The sequence below is a fragment of the Egretta garzetta genome, unplaced genomic scaffold, assembly GCF_000687185.1.
Source record: "Egretta garzetta isolate BGI_Z169 unplaced genomic scaffold, ASM68718v1 scaffold49, whole genome shotgun sequence".
In the NCBI taxonomy this organism is placed as follows: Eukaryota; Metazoa; Chordata; class Aves; order Pelecaniformes; family Ardeidae; genus Egretta; species Egretta garzetta.
In genome coordinates this window covers 1,562,468-1,587,827 of record NW_009260775.1, presented here as the reverse complement: position 1 = coordinate 1,587,827, position 25,360 = coordinate 1,562,468, and positions in this window count along the sequence as shown.

The window sequence follows — 25,360 nt, the reverse complement described above, 5'->3', positions numbered from 1 at the left end:
AAGTTGGTCAAAGCCACCAAAGCCCTAACAAGATAGCTGAGACAGCCTGTGTCGCCAGCTGAGTGCCAGCTATCGCCCACTCCCTTCGGCCAGTGCCCGGCATGCACAAGGCAGACAACCAGCTCTTGCAGTGGGAGCTGTGGGTGTGAAAGTTCCCCAGAGTCCCACGAGCTAAAATCCCACCACGGGCTCAGCCAGTGCCCCAGCCTGCCCCCCAGGTTGCCCATCAGGTAGAGCTAGATAGAGGTCTTTAAATCTGTTAATAGCAGTATTTCCTAACCGTCCAGTTGTGAGCACATTAATTTCTCCCCCAAATTACCTCACAGACTACACATCTGTCATTGTAATTTACACCTTGGTGGAAAGCATGCCTGGGGAGACCAGGAGAAGCCACATATTTATGCTTGCTTCCCACTGCAATCAACCTGCTCTTCCCTCATCTTTTCTCAGCCTTCTCTTTTTCTAGGTTCATTTTCTGCTTAACTTTCCTATTTACACCAGGAAGGAGAAAGGCTACAGCCAGATTATTAGATTTAAATTTGCCCTACCCCATTCAACTTTGTAAGTAGATGAAGAAAAGACCTTTCTCTGGGGCTCAGCTGTGTTTATTTTCCACCGCCTGCAGCAGCAGTAACGATGTCCCTTGGTTCTGTTTATTTTCCACCCCCTTGGTTGCCCTGGAAAGCTGTGCCCCTGTCAGTCACAGCCAGCACGATGCTCGGCTTCTTCAGGAGGATGTCAGTGCAGTTATGGGAGGTGAGGCAGCAGAAGATAACCAAGCCTCTAAAGGCCACAGGTGAGACCCCAGGTAGTAGCTTGGGGAGGGACCAGATGATATGAAATCCTGCTTCTCTTCCACAGCTACCGCCGTTCCCCTTACTCATTCTCACAGCGGAAGGAGACGGGTCCTCCATGCTGCCCCCATGCATTAGAAACGAGCTCTGCACCTGACATTTGCCTTCCTCATGTCTCCGTGGGGTAACTATTCAAGGTTTTCTGAAGTGTTTGAGGTGGATCAATATTTTAGTAGAAAACGGAAAAGGGAATGTGCAATGCAACAGTTTGGCAAGCCAAACGACTATTGCTGTCAAATGTTTTGTTTTGTTTTCCAGGAGAACTCACTCTCTTCATGTACTTCTAATGAATCTTAGAGGTGTTAACAGGAATGTCCCTGGCCTTGCAACAACACCTACCTCCCAACAGGCCAGGTGCCTTCTTTCATTTGGAGTGTATGGTTCTCACTGGCATTTTCAGAACCTCACTGATGCCAGCTTTTGGCCTTATAAACATCCCTTTGCTTTCACCTGTCTCAGTATTTTCTTCATTACTTGTTCAGCGCACTATTACAAGTTGTTCATTAGACAGCCCTCTAATACACAGCACCACGAATGGGTGTTAGTAATGCTGGATTAAATCTTTCGTCAAATGTGTATTTCAAACCTTCCTGTACATAAGGATATGTCAGCTGTAGTGCTAGTCAGGCTTTCCTCATGACCATCTCTTAAAATGTATATTTAAAGTAAGCTGTTTCATATTTTGGGAGGAGTTTTTATCTGATACCTTGATGTGTACCATATAATGCTGTGTACCATATAATAATTCACTTGGACTACATTTGCTTTAGGGAGTCAAACCTATTTTTCACTCTTGTCCTTTTGACTGAGTGATTTGCCAGATGCGACAAGGACAACACAAAAGTGTGTGACTAACCTGAAAGAAAAACGCATGATCCATTTCTGATTTAATATCTCCTTGTATTATCCTGGAATATTTCAACCATGGCATAAAACAGATGAAGAAACCACTCCATTTTTATCCACAAAGCCTTCATGCCATCCTTAACCTCTGGGACAGCTTTGGTCTCTTGGAAGCTACCATCCATTGGAGGAATGAAACTCAACCTCAAGACGAAGAGGTATGTAAAAAGGATCGGATGAGTAAGTAACCCACAGGTTTTGAAATCCCACACGAAAGGAAGGAGAGCAGCAGTGAATCATGAAAATGACAAGGAGAACTGCAAAACCAAATTTGAGTATCTAGGGAGGTTATTCAAAGCCCCTATCCAACGCAAGGCAGTGCCTCCCTTGTGCTTACCTGGCACCAGAACTAGAGCCCAAATGACCTTGCAATGAGAAGAGTCAGGGAAGCAACTGAGCTGAAAGATACCCTTTATCGTTGGATTTGCTTTAGAAATAACTGTTCCCTGACCTGCCCTCATCATGGAGCAGTATATACAATGGTGCCAACACAGAAGGTGTAGTGGGAGCAAGACCTGTGGCGATTCCTTCCAGTGGCTGTGTGGCCTTACACTAATGTAAATGACTGTGCAAGCCAGTCAGGAAGTTTCTGAAATTCTTTCTGTTCTTTGTAAAATTTGATACCAGTTGTGTGACAGAGAGAGAACAGGCAGATAGACATACATATATAATTATGTATATACACATAAAAAATTATATTAAGGCTCTTCTAGACACCGACAATCCCAAATACTTTAATTTTATAAAACTACCATACATACAATGTATAAAAATACATTTTATAAAACTACTTAGTTCATACAGCTCCTGGAAAATAGAGTATCAACCTTCATCTCAAAGTTCCTTTTTCTCCCACTTAGTTTGTGCAGATACTGTAATCTCTGCAGACTTAGATTCCCGTAATGAATTTTAAGGGATATGAATCCTTTTGTTCTCTTTTCTTGAGGGTTAGTGCTGGTAAATAATGATTAACACTGAAGATGTAATTTAAGACCTCAAAATATAAATTTCCTACTCTGCTAATAGAAATGGTTTTGAAACAAACAGCTAACCTTCACCTTGCTCGTGGCACCCACTTCTACTGCTCTGTAACCACACTCATAGGGCAACTGTGTAACTAGAAAGACCCAACATAGTATGTAGCATCAACCAAGGGGGGGATACTGACTCAGGTCCCAGAAGCAGTGTCAGTGTGTCATTCTGCTCAGACAAACTAGCATGTCAAGGAAGAGGACTGTGTGGCACAGGAGCAGCGCTGCATCCCCAGCCTATGCAGCTTTTAATGTTAGACTCACAGAACCAGAGTCACAGAATGGCAAGGGTTGGAAGGGACCTTGGGAGATCATCCAGTCCAACCCCCCTGCTAAAGCAGGTTCACCTAGAGCAGGTTGCACAGGACATCGTCCAGGCGGGCTTCGAATATCTCCAAAGGAGGAGACTCCACAACCCCCCTGGGCAGCCTGTTCCAGTGCTCTGTCACCCTCAAAGTAAAGAAGTTCTTCCCCATATTCAGCTGAAACCTCTCATGCTTCAGTTTGTGCCCATTGCCCCTTGTCCTGTTGCTGGGCACCACTGAGAAGAGTCTGGCTCCGTCCTCTTGACTTCCACCCTTAAGATATTTGTATGTGTTGATGACGTCCCCTCTCAGTCTTCTCTTCTTCAGGCTAAACAAGCCCAGCTCCCACAGCCTTTCCTCGTAGGAGAGATGTTCCAGTCCTCTCATCATCTTTGTAGCCCTAGACTCACTACCCTGACACCTAAAGTTAGCTTTTGCTTGCATCCTACCAGTTTAAGAAATCCATATTACTTAGATCGGCTGCTCTGTTCTCAGTATTTTGACACACTTTACATCATCCATAAATTTTATTTGCCCTGCTTTTATGTTTACTTTTCCAGCAATTTATAAAACAGTATTTAATAACATTGACCTTTAACTGATATCTGCAAAATCCCATTTGAAATACTTCTATTCAATGATAACTCTTCCATGACACCACTTTGATGTATACCAGCTCCCAAGTGCCTAAATCCATTTAATTTGCACTTAATCAATATCAGGTAGGGTTGACTTCTTATCACAGTAACATGCATTTCAATGCTTTACGAACAGCAGTTTCTGTGCTATGTAAACAATTGCTTTAATCAACCAAACTTATCTCATCAGAGGAATGAAACCAGACCCACATGCCATTATAGATAGTCGACTCATATTTCCATCTTTTAAATTTTAAATAGTTAAATCCCGTATCAGCATTCTGATTTTCATCCTTCACTCTAGGACTGATGTCAGCCTGGTTGGTCTAATAGTTTCAGCCATTCCACCTGCCGTTTCTAGCTATCCGTATGACCTTAGCACTCACCCTCCTGCCTGCAGCCTCCTTGCTGTCAGATAGATAACTCAGGTTTTCTGTCTGAATCGTATGATATTAAATAGATTCGTCCAGTTATACTAAAAGGCACAGACTTTCCCAAATTCTTTACAACATCCTTTCCTGAATATTTATAGCTGTGTCATTAATTCAAGTAGCACCATGGAAGGCAGAAAAAGCTGTAACTTTAGCACATGCAGAGAACCCAATGTAGCATGACTATTCAAAATCCTACACACAGAAAGCTTTTCTTGAAGATCCAGAAGAGTCCAGTATTTGCAGTTTTGGAAGGCATAGTGCTTGGATAATTCTCCTTCTACAACATCAGCACTGACATGGGAGACTTCTGATTTTGTAGACCTGTGAGCTCTTGTTTGAATGCTTTTCAGGTTTCTTACCCCAAAAGTGTCTTGTTGCTTTCTTGTTATAATCTCCATCTCTCCCTTTTAAACATGGTTAGCTAACATCAATGCACTGCTTAAGAGCTATGCTACTGGACTGATGGTTGGGTAGGCAAGGGAACTGTTGTGAAGAAACAGAATGAAACATAAATAGTGATGACACCCCTACTGCTCGGTTCCCTACAGGTCACAAAGCCAGTACTATTAAATCTCTTTCAGGAGAGGAAAGAAAGAGTGCAGGCAGGTCCCAAAGAGGTGGCTGTAGGAAAAGATCCATAATTAATACCTAGATGCCCAAAAAAGAACAATTTCCATAACAAACGTGTCCTGGTATTTTGCAGGGGGGAAATGTCATTTCTGAATTGCACAGTTGCTGCATCCAGCAGCTGTAGCTTAAGATGAATAGGAAAATCTTTTTTTGCTCCTCAGTGCTGACCTGAAGTTTTCTCTCTTTTTATAACCAGTTCTTCTGACAACAACAACCCTGTGTAATGCGTAACTCAAGAGAGTAGGACACTCAGGAGAATGCGTAACATGTATTCATACCTGGTTTTCACAAACAGCCTCACTCAACTTCAAAATGGATGGAATAGAAATAATGCAAAGTATATGACATACAAGTAATGACAACAAAACGAAATCTTTTTTCTAAGTTGCTTTTGTCATAACCACAAAAGTTCTGTTGAGCAAAAAGTCTCAATTCGAGCTTAACATGCTGGAGGGAACAAGTAAAAGAAAAGAAGCTCTTATAGTGACAGACAGAAAATTAATTCCTCCCATCTGTAGGTGAGCAACTCCACAGCAGTGGCAGAAAACAATTCAGGATATTAGCACCTCATTTTCAGTTGTCATTTAAAAACAATTAGTCCATTTACTCTACCTGACCTCTAGTTACGTCAAATGCATTCAGCTTGCTTTGGAAAGATCCACTGAATATTTTTCTTTAAGGGAAGCCTGAGAAGAAAAAGTTCGAAACATCTGAGAAATGTTTCTGTCATTTTATTTACAGAGATGAGGGATGCAATGGTTAAAATTTAGCAACATAATGTTTAGCCACATATACAATCTGGCCATAGCATTTTGAATTAACTGCAACCTATTCAAAATCTGGTATTTTCAATTAACTGGAGCTTATTCACATCTGGCAAGCTAGCAAACAGAGCAGGAGAGTGTCACAGCAGCTTAGCGGAAGCCTGCCATGAATACACATTTGGACAGCCTGGGAGAGCATCAGTGTCACTCTGGGAATGTTTCTGGCATGGTAAAAGAAAAACATCAAAGACATTACTGATTTAAAACTGCCTCCAAGAGTGCAATCTGTAGTGACAGGAAATGGAAAAATTATCCTCAAAGGGACTGCAAAGAAAGAGCTAGTCCAGCATGATAGTGGGTTCCACACATAAAGCTTATGTTTTGTCAAAATACTCACTGAAGCAAAATATTGTGCAGGTTTTGGCCCAAAATCAGAAACAAGTCTTCAGGGCAGCTCAGAAACTGCAGGAACCAAGTCAAATTTGGAAGGGCCAGCTCAGAAAGGAAGTCTTGTCATCTGCATGGTACATCTAATATTTTAAAAGGGTACCGTATCCTAGATACCAGCATTTAAAAAACAACAAAAGACGAATAAGGTCTGAAGATGGAACCCTGAAGAGCTCTGAGAAGAAAAAAAGATTAACCAGAATAACTCTCAAAAAGTTCTGTCTAAGACTACTCCAAACATGTCAAAATAATACTCATGGTAACCCAGCAATGCCTCTTCAAAGTTGACACTGCCTCAGTTTGATTGATGGAATCAAAAGCTGCCAATAAACACAGGGGAAGAAAAAGGACACAACTTTGATCCCAGAGTAGGCTGAGGACTATTATAGTCTGTGAAATTACTATGCATAGTTACATGCATAATGCACAAATGCAAATTGTCATGGAGTACATGCTATTGAGATTTAATTGAAAGAATTAACTGACACAGGCTTTTGCAGTAGGAGCAGCTATTTATAAGATGTGGTTTTGGAAACCATGGAAGCAGCCCCTTAAGCTCTTTTACCCCTTTTTAACCTGAACAACCTAGCTGCTAAAATGTATTTTAAGGAAACTGTTCAAATATTCAGAGTAATATACTATATACAGAGTAAATTTCTTGTCACAGTCTGAATCCTATTGCTACACAGAGCCCTGTAAGAGCTCTTCAGTACAATATGCCATTCTGATTACTCTTTAGCAGTTGAATATTGCTTCACAAAAACAAATTTCTTATAGAGAAGGTAAGACGTTGGTTACACTCCAACTTAGCTTGGCTTTACACTTTTGGGGCATTCCCCTTTGCCCTGGGCCAACCAGAGATCAAGTCCTTGACAAAGTTGGAGGAGACCCACTATACTAAATTACATTTGGGTCAGTGAACTCTTCCAGCCACTGGAGATCATGAGAGTGGCACAAAAGAGCTATAGCAAGGCTGAATTTTTGATCTACTACTCTTTGCTGAGTCACATGATCTATTCCTATAGAAACCAAATAATATTTATACACAATCAGTTCCTGTAGTCCTGTTATGGCTTGGAGGTATCAAAATGGACAGCATCAACCAGGAGTCTAGGGAAGAAAACTGATTTTCATTTATATTTCCTTGTGACTTAGGTACTTATTTTTATAGCTCATGGGACAAAGTGCAGGTCTGGGGTATTTGTGGATACGCCTTTGATTTGTTTGCCAAATTTAAAACCAGTCCTTAACACTCTTGAGTTTCCCATGTGTCCAAAAGATCATTCCAAACCGGGGGCCTTTATGGGGGTTACCACATCAAGAAACACTGAGGAAGAAAAGTGCATATGCTACAAGACAGTGGTGGTGGAGGAGGAAGTGTGCATTTGTGACACAGACAGCCTGGAAAGTGAGTGGCAGAGGGAAGGAGAATGGAGGCTGCACTGCTGTGCCAGGGGACATAGGAGCCTGGACCACATCTTGCATGTATTTCCACCTGGAAAAGCCCGGTCAGCCAAGCAGGGTACATAAATTAGAAAAGCTACAGGCATGGGTGACTACTGAATGGCATAGGTAGCCAGCTCGCATGTTTGAAAAAGTATGGACAAAGCTGATTCTTTGCACATGCGCTGAGCAGCCAGTGTGCAAATTTCTGCGTTACTAAGATGTCTTGAGCAAGTGGTCAGATTCCTCTTGTGTGCCTAACAATGTCTCCAGTCATAAAAAAGGCAGAGGGCGCACCAGGAAATAGTAAAAGAAAGACAAAAGCCCTTGGTTCCCACCAGTAATTCTCCATCTATGATCAGAACACCTTTCCTTGATATCCTGAAGCAAAAGAAGGAAACCAGAAGCTACCAAGAGCAAATGGTACAGTAGATATGCTTTTCAACAACACTGCTCTTGCAATTTCCAGGAGGGAGGTGTTGTACTTTGGGTTTACAAAGTCCTTTTTCTCACAGTACAAATAATATAAATCTCTGGGCCACTGTGCAAAGAAAGCCAAGTATATCCCACATTAAGTCAGTTTTTTCTAGTCAAACTGATCGGCAGCAAAGTCCTAGTTTATTTATTGGTTTGGGTGGTCTCTTCAAGTACCATCAGCTGCTATGATTTACCGACTATCCACCTAGACCAAATGTAGATTTGAACTCCCTGACCTTTTTAAGGAAGTTTGTATATAAATCTAATTTTCTTATGCAATGCCATTTCTTCCTTCCCAGTGGGGAGTTTTGGAGGTGGGTTTTTTTTGTGTTTGGGCATTTTAACATGGAATTACATAGAAAGTATTGCCTGAACATGGTATCGTACCAGATCTTCAGACAAAGAAATCACTATGAAAATTGTATAGGCACCATTCCCACCAGAAAATATTTTCTATGGTAAATGTTGCTGTTTTCATACTCCGAAGTCAAAACACTGTTTTTTTAACAAAAAATAAATATAAAACCTATATAACAACAACAAAAAAAAATCACCCAAATAGATGATGAAAAAGAATGACGTGCAGTTGTGTTACACATGTAAGACTCCAAAGTGAAAATCTACTAAACCCTTTAAATTTTCCTTAGTGTTCCCAACACTGTACTTAGAAAAATATTCCACCACCACAGAATTCAGAGAAAATCAGTTTAGCTGGGGAGAACTTTTGAGATCACAAGGGTCAGAGATACTACCACAAGTAGAGATACATAAACTGGTATAATAGTACAAGAATATTACAGTATTACAAATTTTATACCAGCATAATAAATTTAAAAGAATCTTAATCAATATAACTGAAGTAAATGTTGATAAGGTGCAACAAAATAGAAACCGAACTACTGCCTAGGCTATCCGAACACTTCTCCTCTGTCTCATCCCTCCCATACCCTGAACTCACTCACATTCCTGTATGCATCAGCAGACTGGATGTCGGATTAAGAGATTCAGACCAAATCGAAACACAGCAGGTCGCTTGACTTTAGGTTATGCTCTGACATGCAGCTTCATACTCGCAGAACCGCATTTCAAGAGCGTGTGTATTCATTCACCTTTAAGCCTTTAAGCCTGCCTTCAGCCATGCTAGTTGAGTACAGTCCTTTTGGCCCCTTCACAGGTAAGCTCCACGGATACAGCCAAGAAACCACCAAACCTACTGCACTCTCGTTTAGCACATTGCTTCAGTTGCTGACTCTGAAGTAAGCATTTGAAGAGAATTGAAAAGCAGGTGTTAAAAAGCACAGACGGCGGTAACAGCAGGACCTCTTCTAAAACAGCTTCTACATTTACTGGGGATCCTCAGTTCCTGCTAATTGCTGCTGTTCTTCAGAACATGCAAAGATGGGTGTAGGATTTACACTGTTAATAGAAGTCACTGATGTCTTTAGTAGACATTTGAGTCAAGATATTGTTTTCTTTAGTTTACATGCTTTCCCCCCCCATGAATTTAACACGAGAACAGTGCTTTTCATTCAAACATAACTTTGAAGATTTTCAGCAGCTCTTGAAATAAGCCTGTTTGGAGTAGTGTACATGTGTTTGATATAACTCATTACTCCGTATTTTTAAGCAGACTTTATAGGTATACTTTTTGCCAGGTAAGTAAATCTGAAATATCTGTAATATGAGATAGCAATAGCAGTAGTATATTATTTTGAGAGAAATGGAAGTACATCTTTCCCAAATAATGCAGGCAAAATTCATTCACTCAGCAAAAAAAAGCCCTTCTTACATTATAGTGCTTTTCCACTGTTACACAAACTTGAAGAAAAAGGGAAACTACGTTAGACAGTTTAAAATAATATGAAGGAATGACTCACTTCAGTTATCTGAAAAGGGTTACAGCACTCCATCTTCCCTACTGAATTCAATTTTGACACAAATGTTATCAAGCCTCAGTGTTTTAGTACAGTGAAGTTAGTTGTCTCTGTACTTTCTGTCCATGTCACAAGAGCTCCCAAATAAGAAAATGACTGTCAGCAATCTAAAGTATGATGTAACATACTAATAAAGTTACGAAGACTAAGCTTTACTTTCAGACACAGTATCGATTCTTTCAGGAAGGAGATGAATTAAATTGGTTTATGGAAAGGAATCTCATCATAACATTCCCCTATGCTGTGCTACTAGGCATGAGATAGACAACTTTATTGTGCCATTTATGCACTAATGTATGTTGCATTCCATTTTTTTAAAGGATAAATATATAGAGAGAGAGATAGTATCCATGGTTTCATAATATTTTCCCTTCTTTATCCACATATGGAAGAGAAACCATAAGACAAAACTTACTAAACGCAGCAGGGAATCTGCTTCAGACATGGGACATTAAAAAAAGGTTGCCAACAGTTACCAATGTTTGAGCTTTTTAGCCTATTTCCACCAAAGGGAATGCAGCAGAAGATGAGGACAAAGTGGCTGAATTAATTTGCTTAGTGTCAGCAGACATACTGACTCCGAGCTGAGGGAGGCTGAGCGACAGACGTTGCATGTCAGGAAGATAGAGATTTTCTCATACGTCTCAAGCACACAGACAAATTGCAGACTGACAAGAACTTGAGGATATTCGTACTGTTTAGAAAATTAAGAATATAAAAGGAGTAACCATTGCCAATGTTGTTAACTAAAGGCACCAGGAGATGTGGGCAAAAATAGTTAACCCCTTTCCCAATGCCACCATTTTATACTGAATTTTTTCACACCTTTCTCTGCCACAGTTCATGAAGGTGAATGCAAACAACATGGAATCGGACAAAACCTCTGGTTACAGCCCCGGTGGCTGCAGAATGGTATGCACATTTAGAAAGTTGGAAGAAACACTGACACCATTACCATCATCTGGATGCCAACATTGCCAACAGTGGGTTGCGGCACCTCCCATAACACCTGCATGCTAAAAGTGAGCAATTTTACAAAGAGTAGAGCCTGCACAGACAATGATCTATTAGTCATATTATAAAAATTGTAAGTAAGTGCCCTCCTAAGCAGTTAGAGGCAGATGTCACGAGTAAATAAACACCTGAGAATTTGAGTAATCAAGTGCTAATACAGAAGGGCTTTCCCCCTGCCCAAGATCATTCAGTACTGTGGATCATGTTATAACAGTACCGTAGCACAGAGGTTTAGAATGATTCTTTTTTAATTATTGTTTCTATGGTGAGGGGACTGCTAATTCTTGTTGGCCATATTGGGCCTTATTGCTTTTGTAGGTTGAACCGGGTAAGAGTTTACTTAACAAATTAATATTTAATTTTAACTCTCTTTCCTTGCTAGCTTGGGGTTAGCAAACAGGTGTCATTTTATTGGCTTCGCCAGGTTGCTTTTGGTTTTGTTATTCTTCAATAAAATGTCTAGGTACAGCTCTGGGTGTTCTCTCAGTTGTAATGAATCGGGTGATTAAACAGAGAATTTTAGTAAATCTACAAAGGGACCAGCAGAAGTCTTCATGGTGGTGCAGACTCCCTGACAGCTAATAAAAATGCACCTTTAACATTTTTTTTTCCAAGTTGATACCTGGAAAAACAGACTGCAAACTACAATGCAACTATAAAGAACTAAAAACCAACCCCCCAGCCAGGCCTTCAAACAGGCTACCTCAACAACAATTGCATTTGCCACCTGGGATTCCCCTCATTTTTTCTCTTTTTTGCTATTTCTTCTTGTGCATGTAGCAAGCCAAACCAAGAGGACGACCAGCCTGACTGACATGCTTCTCTGAGCTGCCCTATCAAATCCATGACCTGACTGGTCAGCAAGTTATGGTAACAGAATGGAGAAATGGTATGGTAGGATTCGACATGACACGTTTGGCAAGGGACCTCTCTTGCAAGAGGCAATGGAAGTGTGCCTGAAACTTCCCAAAGCTATATGTCATCCTGCACAAGCTAACATCCTCATTGCCTGTCATGCACACAACATTGGCAAAGGCCTAGTTAGAAGTCAGATCAGACCAGTGAGTTGGCACTTGCAACTGATCAATGCTGCAACCTGTTAACACTGTCCTTGAAAGACAGCAGTTCTCAGACTGCTTCTTTTCCAAAGATTTCCTGGGATTTTAATATCCACAAGTTCTGTGCGTCATGGTGTTTCCATGCCTGCAGCAGTTCCTCAATCTCAGACTTTCCCTGCAGCACTGCTGGTGTGTGTCTGTGTGTCATTCTGCTTCTGCTGGAGTTTTTGTCCTTCTGTTCCTGCTGTCCACAGTAGCTAGATCCTCAGGCTCCTCTGTTGATAACCAGTTCAGTACATACATATATATATATATTTGTGCAAGAAATCAAATCCTCTCTACCTCTTTTCTTGATGACAAGGCCACAGTTTGTAACCTTTACCATTTTGGTCTGTCAGCCTTTCATACACAACCATAACTGCCCAGTCCAACTCTGCATCAAAAACGAGTAGGAAGCTTAATCACATGATAAAGAAATGTTGTCATCCCCATATCTCTCACTTTTTTTTTTTTAAAGCACAAGCCTTTTTTATGTGGGTAATTCAAAACACATTTCAGACCATCTTGTGCCCAGCTGGTGTTCCATAATACCTGTCAAGCTGGATAACCCATTGGTGATACAGCTTTTGAAGGTCCCAGAGTGGAAAAAAGAGGTGGCGGTCACCATAACTGATGTGACTGGAGGACTATAAGAGCTTGTCAACCATGACATATCTGTGAATGGAAGAATCAGCAAGGAGATTAGCAAAAGCGTAGGTGGACCAGCAAAATTTTCTCTATCAACTAACATGACAGATTCAACAGTAAGAAGGATTTCTCCAAAGGAGCCAGACAACCACTGATAAGCTGCTAAAGTAAGTGTTGGTTGACTAACCAACAGGCAGTCCCTTGTCTCCTGCCTCTCTCCTCCCTTCATGACAACAGTGATAGGAAAGAAAGGACCAAACCAAAATGTTTTAATTTTTCCATTAGGAGATTCTCTGCACAAAGCGTTTGAAAGGGTCTTTGTGAAGAGGATCCAAACACACAGAAGACAAAAATGAAACAAAAAAGCAAACAAGCAAGACACTTCTCTTTATTAATAGTCCTTCCCAGGACCAAAGTCATACAATTAGTGTTCCTAAAAAGAGCCTTGTCTTTGATTTTAGTGCTCACAGATCTTGGTCCATTAATGATGGCCATGTAGTTCACAGGTAGGCAAAGTCACTGTTCTATTTTTATAGGTATGTCCTTAAATTATAACTCACAGAATAGATGTTTCAACCGTTTTTATACAGAGAGCATAAATGTCGCAACCTAAATTGCTTCTTTGGACTCATTTGAGTCCTTAATTTTTGCAAAAGAAGAGTCACTCATAGCAGTACATTTCTCTAGGTTGTCAGGTTCAGTGGTTGGAGTAACAGCAATAAATTCATCAAAATGTGCATGTTAAGCTATGGAGTGGGGCTGTTTCTACATGCCTGTCTTGTGTACCTTGTTTTGCTACATAATTGCTTGAAGTGCTTGGTTGTATTTCCAGCCCATGAGCAATCATATGAACTGGCTGGAAATCGTGTTGCAGAAGTGAACAGTCCTTCTGCTTCCCCCTCCACTCACTTTGCTTGCAACATTTCATCCAGATGTTCACCCCAACCTTTCCCCCTTGCCTACCTGTATACCAGGAGCTGAAAACTGCCTTGTGAGAAGAGGAGGCAATGGTTGGCCAGACACAGCAGGACCCACCAGTAGCATATGGTGGAACAAAGGGTTAAACAGCCAGCAGAGCCTGTCACTAGCAGAGGTGAGAGAAAGTATGGAAAAGGAATGGAAAACACAAAACCAGGAATCTATAGGTTGGGCCATTGGAAGACTGACTGCATTTCAGCTACTAATTCCCATGCAGTGTTAGCATACAGTGAACTGAGGAGTGAAAGAGTAGCTGAAACATTTGCTAAGCCAGAGAGGGACTTCTTGAGTCAAGCAACAGCCACCACCCTGCAGACAGGAATGCGAGCGCCTTTATACCTACCAGTGTATCTCCTAAAGATAATACCAGCAGTGAATTTATACTCTATGTAGGCTTTAAGTTTTGAAAAGTGATTTAGAAATTAGCAGATGACTTGACCTGTGTCATTCATTCCTCATATGTCTTCCATAAATTTAATTGCTGACATCACTTCACCCAGCAGAAAAGTTCCAGCAGTGAAGTTAGGACTTTATTGTAGATATGCTACTGTCATTTGTCTCCAACACAGTTGAACGTGAGTGTAAACCACGTATGTGAATTGAAAATGCTATCCTTTATTCTCTTTGTGCTTTGGTTGCCCAGGCTTAAAACGGAGGTGGGATTTAAGCCTTACATGGTTTGCAAATGTCCCTAGTTACCCAAGTGTCACTTAGTCACAAAAAGAAAAAGGTAGTTTTGTGTCTGGAGCAGCTCTTCATTTCAGTCAGTTGCTCATTGCTCCCACAGCTGTACCAGAGCAGTGGAGGGAGGAGGAAGGATCTAGAGCTACTGGCAAACTAAATCACATTGATCATTATAGCAACCAAAGTGGGTCAGCACAGTTCCAGTGCTTGTCACCATCATGGTCTGGCTCAGCCCAAGCCCTTTATTATCTATTGATATTGTACTTGCATCTGCAATGTCAATGGAGGCTTGTTGAACTCTTAGCCTTTTCCATAGCAAATATCAAACATATTTGAAAATACATGTCACAACTAACAACATATATTGTAGAGTGCTACTTTAAGGAACTATAATGCACGCAGGAAATTGTGCACATACAATGACTTCAAGATACGCAGAGTCATTATAAGGGCTACATTTTTTGCCTTGCACTCTTCAGTTTATGCAATACATCACATTGCTTTCAAAATTTTTGAGCTGCACATAAACCTGTTTCCTGGGAAATGATATAAAAGATGATCCATAGCAGAAATATTAGAACTTGGGAGTTATAATACAGCACTGTGTATTTCTAAATTCCCAGTAATTGCAGATTTCCTATAATTTATATAACATATTGTCCTGGGTTTGGCTGGGATAGAGTTAATTTTCTTCCTAGTAGTTGATATAGTGCTGTGTTTGGGATTTAGGATGAGGATAATGTTGATAGCACACTGATGTTTTAGTTGTTGCTGAGCAGTGCTTACACTAACTCAAGGACTTCTCAGCTTCTCATACTGCCCTGACAGCAAGGAGGCTGGAGGTGCACAAGAAGCTGGGAGGGGACACAGCCAGGACAGCTGACTTCAACTGGCCAAAGGGGGATTCCAGGCCATAGGACATCATGCTGAACAAAAAACTGGGAAGGTTGGCCGGGGGAGGCAGGATTGCTACTTGGAACGGCCTGGGCATCTGTCAGTGGGTGGTGAGCATTGTGATCCCTTGTTTTGTATATTCTTATTCTTATTCTTATTCTTATTCTTATTCTTATCCTTAGGCTTAGGCTTAGGCTTAGGCTTGTTCTTATTATTTCCCCTTCCTTTTCTGTCCTGTTAAAGTGTCTTTATCTCAGCCCATGAGATACCTTTTCCAATTCTCTCCCCCATCCTACTGGGGGAGAGAAAGCACGTGTCTGTGTGATGCTTAGTTGCCAGCTGGGGTTAAACCACAACACATATTCAGTATACTTTTTTATAAATTTTGAACTTAACTGTAGTTTTAGGACTGCAAAATACAATTAGCAAATATTCAACATAAGCTATGCAGTATAGTTAGATTAGCATCCCCCTGCATGTTGATAGTCCAGCAGAGTGGGTGTGCACAGGTACCCCAGCTACTCCAGCAGTGTGACTGCTCAGTTCATGGTCATTCCAAGACGCGGGGTGGGATTCATCTCAGACGTCAGAAGGAAAGTAGGCACCACAAAATGTGAAGATTCAGTCATACTCTGCAGAAGCTCAATCCAATCAATCTTGTCTCAAATTTAGGAATGCCACTTCTTGAGCTCAGCCTTTTGTATCTTAGAGTTATAAAGCATAACACTCAGACATGTACCTCATCAATAACATGAAACTGCCAAATGCTAAAAGCACTCAGCTGAAATTCATGGAAAAAAGTCAATTACAGGACTACATACCTATTAAGAGCTCATATCTGACCTATTTCCAGATCTCCTCACAGGTGTCAGTAAACCAAAGCTTGGTTACATTGCATTTCTTTCCAGATGCCAGTTGACATTAATTATAATCTGAAAAAAAGATTATGAAGGATTGAACTGGCCAAGTAAGATCACTCAACTTTTGCCATGCTTGTGATTATTATGCAAAAGCAGGTCACACTATCACTACCAGTGAGAAGAAAAAATGCTCTGAATGAATGAGACCTGAATGGAAATTTGGAGAAACCAAGTGAAACACTTTTGCTAGAAATAACTAGCTATACGACTCCTTATAGAAGTCTGACTAGATATAAATCATTAAATCACTTCTGTGGCTTTTTTACCATGAATACTTTGATATAGGTATCCACAATATTATCATAGCATACCAATCTCTAAATTAAGTGTATGCTGAGGACTCCACTGTTGACATTGTCAGTAGAGCAACTGTTATTAGCAATTGCTTTAAACACTTTGCAAAAGTGCAGTAGAAATCTAGACGGAAAAGTAAGATATGTCCTTGAACATGTCAACAGTAATTATTCCAGGTTTGTGGTTCACCAGCTTCTGCAAACTTTGTGGATTAAGTACTCCATTAGCTGTTTTGGTGGAGAGCACGTTTGCTCTGTATTTAAGCTCAGCAGGAGAGCAAAGTAGGATTCCTAAGTCAGTAATTTTCTTTCTTAAAAAAGGGAGCATCTAAATATAGTATTTGACCATATTGTTTGGCAATCTAAATGACACAAGATTTCTGAAGCGATAAAGCTGTAATTTTTTACTCACACACGTAGTTTACTTTATAGCACATTTAAAAAGTTTATTTTTTTAACACTTTATGCAGTTATAAGTGTTCTTTATCACAACATACTTTTAAAAAGCTTCCTATTTATTTCTTGGACAGGCTCTACCCAGGTAACTCTTCTGTCTCACCTTTTACAATTACAGTACCAAAGCCACACTATTTCCCTATGTCAGCCATAGAATGATACAAAACTGAAGTGCTGCAAGCATTCCTTTGCAAACAGTTTGACAACTCTACACATTAGCTGAAAGTTACTAGAACACAGTTTATTTTTAGGACAGCTTCATTCTTCCTTATTGGAATTCCATTTATTACAGTCAAAAGAATACAATTCTGATTGCTGCAACTAATTAGCAGCTTAAAGTAAACAGAAAAAGAAAGGCTGAAAGACAGCACTTATTAACTTGATTTGCATGACTAGGGGAGGAAAGAATTATCTAATGCTTCATCCATTTTTCCATTGAGGCCTAATGTGAGACATTGACTCATGAATACATTTTAGGAGAACAATTCACAAGTAGAAATGTGTCTTCAAATGATTCAAAAATAAGTCAGTTGCAACAACAAATGACTAACTACCCAAAGGATGCGTAATTCCCATGTTTGTCACCACCCACCATCTCAATTCCTACACTTGCAGGGAGATGACACAGATACATTACGTATGATACTGCATATGTGATGAGTTTTTTCTCTGTTTACGGAGTTATTTTCCTTCATGTAAGAATAATAGAAACAAAAGACAACCCTGCAGATGGATGAAGGAGACAAGAGGGTATTTCAGCAGAATATAGACACTATGTTTACATAAATGAAACCACCAAACTCCAGCCCCAATTCTGGACATATATTGAGGACAACTTTCACCCACTCAGCTTCCTTTGATGCTTCAGCTTTTCTTATTTAACATATTAAAGGATGCCTAAAACATTACACTGTGTTATTTATTTTTAAGCTTGAACAGAAATAGGAAAGAAATGCAAGGAGGTTTTGCACACTGAAATATTTTGAAGATGCTCCTTTATACAATCTGCCAGAACACACAAATGCAGGCAAATTGTGGATTAAAGACTCTCACCTCAGTTTAACCCCTGGCTTGAGTATCCAATCAGAACCCAGCAGGCATCTGAACAAGCATACCAAGGAAAATTAATTTCTAATTTTCTAAAGGGGGCCAAGCATGAGTACAAACTGTTTAAGTGTTTGCCAAGCAGAAGTGTCCGCTTTCACTGTTTCGCTTGGAAAAAAAAGATCCATGAGCTGGCATACACCCAGATACTTGGTAACTTGAAATAGGTGATTCTGACTCCAGAGAAGTCTGAATTCCATTGTGCTACCACTTTACATGAGGAGAATAACAAAATGTCATCTCCAGACCAGACGGCAGGACAGTAATCTTCAATCAATCAGAAGACAAAACATGACATGCCAACTTCTGAAATGTTAATATCTAAACAATCTTGCACATTGATTTCTGCAGCTACAAGGAAAACTGTATACCTTCCATAAGTCAACCAGCAAAATTTTAACCCTTGCTCAGGCATCTGTAACATTTTGTTAGATAGTAGCTGGATTAAACAAATTCTTCTCATAGATTCCCAATTCATTTAAACATCAGGTAGTTAAAGCATCCTAATTTGAAGAAAGTTTATGATCTTTAGCCCCCTTCTTAGGTTATAAGATCAAAAAGAAGTAAGTAGAAAACTGAAAAATAATCAGGGATGTACCCCTACCTCTCCTAAGTTAAGTCATAACTTTAAATTACTTAAATTTAAAATTTTATAGGTCTGTTATTTTAAATGCCTGAAAACTTAGAAAGTATGTACACCTTCTACCTGCCTAGCCAAAAGGAATGATGTTAATAATCTTATATTTAATATTGCACCTCTTTACTGGAACACTTCCATCATACTTTACAAACTATATTGAAAATGTATCAAGTAACACTCCAGAGGCTCATCAAAACCAGCTTGCATAATGGAGGTTCCTTTCTCATAAAGCTGGAGAGGACCTGAACTCTGCTGTTCACCTGGGGACGCTTCAGAATATTCTCCCTAAAACAGGAGGAAGCCTAATAAGGCTGTATATATTTCAATTATAGGTGGATACACACGCATCTGTATCTATAGTTATGTCTAGATATAGATAGATATAGGCATTTAGTCTGCATATGTAGCACAATATAGATTAGTATACATACACCTCATGGATTGGTATACATATCACACACATTCTCACAAATACTTGGCATTTTAATACTGTCCCTCATGCCTCAGCACTGTGTACAGACTTCCTTAACCAATTGATTTGTTCTTTTTATGTACATGGAAAAAGCATGAAGTATCTTAACATCAAAATGATCTGGTGGAAGAGTAATCTTCTATTGAAAATACAGAGTATAGAAGACTGTCCTTTCTTCATATTCTTCCTTCTCCAAAGGACTGATAATACCATAGCTTCTCTCTGCCTCGAGTTTCTTCTGAGTTTTGCTGAGGGTCTCAAAAGTAGATATCTGTTTCAAAGTAGGATTTTGCTACAGCAGCGTTTTCACTGCCCAGCAAGTGCTACTAACCAGCCTACTTACTCTTGCCCCAATTTTACCTGCTTTTACCAGCTTCATTCAGTGTGATCAATACAATCAATACTATCTTGCTTTATAGAATCGTAGAATCATAGAATTCTTTAGGTTGGAAAAGACCTTTAAGATCATCAAGTCCAACCCTTAACCTAACACTGCCATCCCACCACTAAACCACTAAACCACGTCCCTAAGCTTCATCACTACTGCCACTCTCACCTCACAAGTTTGGGTTTGTTTTTTTTATACTTTCCTTTAGCTTAAAACTTGTGCCCCCCAAATCACACATACAGCTTTCAAAGCCACTTCCCCCTCCCTGGCATTCACTCGCAGATCTACCTGTCAGCAGAGAGCTCCTCAGTGACCAGCCCTCACCCTTCCCTTAAGCCACTTCAAGCCACTCCATGGGTGCCACCAGCACCCCTGTTCTGCCATCCCTGTCCCATCAGGCGACACAGTATTGCATGCCACTGTGATTGCAACTTTGTTTCCTGGTCCCCCAGTGTTTAATAAGTTTGGCACCTTGTGACAGACTGAGATAGACATCTGTCATGCAGGGACTTAACTCTGAGCTCTTTACACCTAGAACCCAGGGCCTTCAATCCTCAAGTCTGTAACTGCAAGTAAGCTTCACTTCTCCCTTAACAATTAAGGAGACCACGTTGCTAATGTATGTGGAAGAGTGCCACTTCTCCAATGGCGAAACTGAACGGGGACAAAGAACATATGGAATCTCCAGGCAGGAGAAACAATGGCCTTGCCTTTGTCCTCCCTGTAGACTACTTACAGTCTCCAGGTGCCCACCTTCAGGTCTTACTGCATTCCACTAAAGCTGTTATGTTCGCCTTTTCACTGAAGCACTATTCTTACTACTTTGTAACTAATTAAAATGGGTTTATGAAATATTTCTGGCAAACGCACCCATGTCTCCCATGATACCACTGCACGCCCGAGCTGGCAAAGCAGAGGAGTGTCGGGGGAGAGGCAAGAGGAGGCAGGCCTGATGCAAAATCCATTGATGGCTACTCTCATTTGTTCTAATGGACTTATGTTCAAGACTATTTGGCTCATTAGAACAAGTGAGAATCTGCCACAGTATCCCTAATCTTTGTTAGCAGATGTCTGCCTTTGGACCATATGTTTGGTATAATCACTTTCAGTTGCCATTTCTACTGCACGGTGAGCAATTTGGCAACTACCGCCTCTCGTCTGAGAGGCATCTGGCGCAGACAAAAGCAAGCCCGGTGGATTTTTCTAGCAAAAAGAAAGATATTGAAAACAAATTATGAATATCAAAGACTGTATCTGGAATGTGCTGATAGTGCTTCCACAGCTATTTGCATATTTGTCTTCAATTATTTAGTTTCCCGTATGCAAAATTATTATGGGAAGTTCATAATATAGAGAAACATTGAGATATGTGTCTGCACAGAAAGTGAACAACAATTTCATCATATCATGATTTTCATCAAAGCAGTGGTATCTATGTTGTTCTGGGCTTCAAGACTCCCGCCCACCTGTCACACTGTAGTCACATACTTCATGCCACAAATTTGCACTTCACTGTCACCAGAATTTGTTGGTCTTTCTGTATCTTTTGGTCACAAACACAAAAAAAGCAAAAGAAAAAGCACCGAGGGAAATTTAGTGGAAAATCAGTAATTAATATTAAGTCACTTTTAAGTCAGCTCTGTGAATGTTAAAAGTTTGTGATGAAAAACATCAGGACTGAAACTGCTCGTTCTTCACAGTCTCTTTAGCCACTTTTCAAATAATTCCCAGAATTTAGAGTTCTATTTCTTTAAGTTTTGACTCATCCCTTTGTTAGATGAACATAAACCAAACCCAGTGTTATTCACACTGCTTCCCTCTACTTGGTCCTCATGTTCCGTGCTGGGTGTTATCATTGCTATCACACAGTAAAAGCCCTGATATGCCATCTATTTCACTCAGAAATTATTATTAGTACTGTGTTCTTTAAGGTTGCTTTTTGTTTTAAAGTGCTTTATCACTATAGGACTATTCCTTTCAGACTCAATATACAACTGCATTTTGACACATTATAAGGCAAAGCTCCAATTTGTAGCAATATAAATAAATCTTCCCCTTCTCTCACACAATAATAAAACCCACTGTGTTGCTGGCATAGCCGCGAGTACATTAGGGACTTCTGCCAACCCAGCTATGCCGGCAAGACAACGTACTTCTGCACATCTTTGACCGAGATGATTATTATTCTGAAAGAACTGTGGTCTGTGGGAACAACTTCTGGGTAAGGGCTTCATTTCCTGATTGAGGCTCAATTTCTGATTTCCGAGCACAGTGATACAAATCCAGCGTCGTATCAAACACCAAGATGATTCCAAATCCCACGTAGAGGAAAATCACTCGGTAGATTGCACATAAACAAAAATGAGAGCAGAATCTGAGCTGCTGATGAGAGAGCACCACAAAGATTCACTTGTTCGAAAACTCACAAATTGCAGGCAGACTTTACTCAGCATGAGTAAAGGTGGCAGACATACGACAACGTTTAAAACAAACACAATCACAGATGTTTTAATCAAATGGTGGTTCAAATGTAATTGAAATAAGCTTAAGAATTCTCAACATCATTAATTGTTCAGTTCTGTAAGTACGGCATGGATGGGAGGAAAGAGACACAGGCTGACAAGGGGCATATTAGAGAACGCGTCCCAGGAGCTTGTTTCCGTAGCAATTTACAAAGCAAATGAAGGTAATCTGAAACTTCAAATCTTACAATATCTGCTTTATTAGACTTTAGTTTCTTGTTACTCTTTTCTCATTAGAAAACTCTTTTAAACACTGAAACCTCTATACAGCTCCTTCACCTCTTTCAAATCCCTCTCTCTAAACTCTTAGGCATATATTAGACTTTAAACTTGGTACTTGAATTAGGTCCTTGTGATACTGTCCCACAGCGGGTATTTTACTGATCTAATAAAACCACAGTGAAATTACTGTACACAACTTAATATTGAAGCCCAATTATTGATTTTCAGGGCTTTATTTCCAACCCAAAAGTGGCAGCATGTTTGAAATCCATGCAACTAGATCCGTCTTTGGCAAAGGACCAGCCAGCCATAGCGACATACTGTTCGAACATTACATTTTCCTCCACTGCTCCGAGGGCCAGGAAATGATGTGTGCATGTGGGTGCATATAGTATAGATGTCACTCAATCATCCTCCACCTCTCTAATTATTTTTATTGAACTGTTGCTTTTCAAACAGAGAGATGCCAGGACTGTAAGAGGGATGATGGCATCTCAGTGGGGACATGACAATAAAGCAATTTAGTACTGTACTTTGATGTCAGCAGCGACGTGTCGTTTCTCCAGATTGAAGGGCTTGGGAGAAAGCTTAAGTATCTGATATAACTAATAACACAACCCAAGTGGCTTTGTCTGTGCTAAACTATTAATTTTTACATTAACCTTGCTTCAATATAAGGAAACATTTGAGAATTAGCCTGTGAATATTTGTTCATGAGGGAGCTCATGCTGTAGTCACTGCATCCGGGACTGATCCAAAATAATTCCCTTAATTTCAATAAACTTGGAATGAAAGTGCAATAGTTCATTTATACAACTAATTGGTGGAAAATTTTGTAATATATTATTAGAGGAAGATTTCAGTGCTCACATAATATGTAAAGCATACAGAAAACACAAAGTAGTAAAGTAACAACATAAAAACAATGCATAGGGAAAAAAAATCCAAGAACTCAGATCCCATCCTGAAATGTTTTCCCAAAGGAATAGCTTAAATGCCATCTGAAACTGAAGCACTTATTTCCCTTTTCTTTTAACCTTCTGAAAACAATGGAATATGAGAAGAGAAAGAACAGCAAAGCGTGTAGCGGGAAATTAAATAGAAGGAAGAAAGTAAAGTTAAAAAAATGGACAACTGTTGAACCTTTGTGAAACTCTGAGCTCTAACTTAATTTTCTTAATTTAGTTTTCTTCTTCACTTAAATCCTCTTATTTCCAGGAAACATTTGCAAATTATTTGACAGTTTTCCAACCAGTCTTTTACTCATTACTACATATTAATGTCTCTAAAGAGGCTTAGTTTTTATATTAAAACAATTTTTGAACATGGATGGATTAGCAGAGAATTTTTCAATTTGTACACCAATTACATGCATACATCAAACGATGTCCCTACCACCTACTTGTTACTTAGATCCAGATTGCTCACCATTATTTGTCAGCCTTATGAAAAAAGCAGCTGAACTACCTATGCAATACTCAGGATACTGAAAAATAAAGTATTTAAAATGACTATATAAAAAAAGTCTTTCACAGATACTCATGGGAGTAGAAACAAAAAATCTAGCAGAAGAGGACATTTTGCAAAAGCCTTTAGAAGCCATTAGCAAAACAAACTGTCCTGTAATTAAGGTGTGCAGCCTAAAAGATGTACATTCAGGGTATTCATCTAATTATTATGATGGCTCAGAACAGATGTGAATCTGGGAGTTTCACGTGGTCTCTTCTGTTTATAGAGGAACTTACTTACCCCGCAAAAAGAGTTAAAACATGAGAGTACATTTTGTACAGAAAAGATGGGAGCTGTAATGACTCACCGTGGGAAGAAGTAAGCACCAAGGAGTAAGATATGCTGTTAGCTTTTATCAAGTGACTCTTAATGTATGTTTGCTGTGTCCATGTGATCTTAAGGCACTGCTTTTTTTGGTCTTCTAAATACAAGAACTGCCTGCAAACCTTTGAAAACAATTGCCATAATGGATCCATCACACTATGTGGTTGTATGATCTTAAATATTTTCCCCTCCTTCCATTCTAGAGTCTGTGCTGCTATTTTAGTCAGATAAGTACATTTCCATGTGTGAGGAAAAGATTAAAGAAAACTGAAGTTATATCTCAAATATTATTCTCTCACTCTCATTCATAATTCTATGTACAAATCACAGCAAAGTGGATTCTGAGCTGGGAAACTCCCATATATAATTCTTTGATTGAGGCTGAAAGACAGACAGTCTGAACTTGTCTCCAGTTCAAAAATCCCTTTCTTTTATAATGCTTATGACATTTCTTCGTTACTTATAAGGAAATCATCTGAAGAACAGATATCTAAAATTGGAAATGGTAATCTGCTTTTGATGGAAAATCAGAGACCAGTAGGCTATCTTCCATATGCAACAACTATCCCAGTCCATCCATTCCAAAGATTTACAACAGCAAGAGTGAATTAACAGTATTCTAACTGTAGAAATTGCTTCTCAAGTTCACGTAATCAGAGTCTGAATTCAATATACAGTTCCGTGTTGAGTAAGCAAAAATAAGCTAACAAATATGCAGCCTGTCAGTTCCAATGAACCCAGACTGCAGAGAGTTGACAGCGTATAGTCTCTCATACAGCTAAGAAAATTACAGATTGTAGCATGAAAGATTACACATTGTTAAGCAGTGTCAAACCACATTGGCGGTTTTCACATGTCAGATGTGTAATTACATAAGGATTATTGCTAGAAAAGCACAAGATCTGGGTGATGTGAGCTGAGTGCCAACTCAGCCATTCATCTGAAAACATTTAGTGTATATATGCACTTTGGATTAAAAAGAAACTGTGCTTCAGTGAATTTGATTTTTTTTTGCTGGTTTTTTGGGGTTTGTTTGGTTTGGGGGTTTGGGGGTTTTTTTGTGATTGTGGCTCTGGCGCTATCACTGCTACTATATTGCAGTCTCTAAAAGATACTCATCCGGCCTGAAAACATCATCTTCACACAAAAGCTGTTTCTGGCATGCCACGCCAGCACCTGTACACTAGCAAGGAACAAGATAGCACCTGCTTCAAATCTCCTTGCCTTTGTCAGCATAAAGCAGAGTTGCAATTCTATTTTAAGTAGGATGCTTACGTATTCTTTTTTTTTTTCAGTGGTGCTATGAAAGCAGTCTATCTGCATCCAGCTACCACA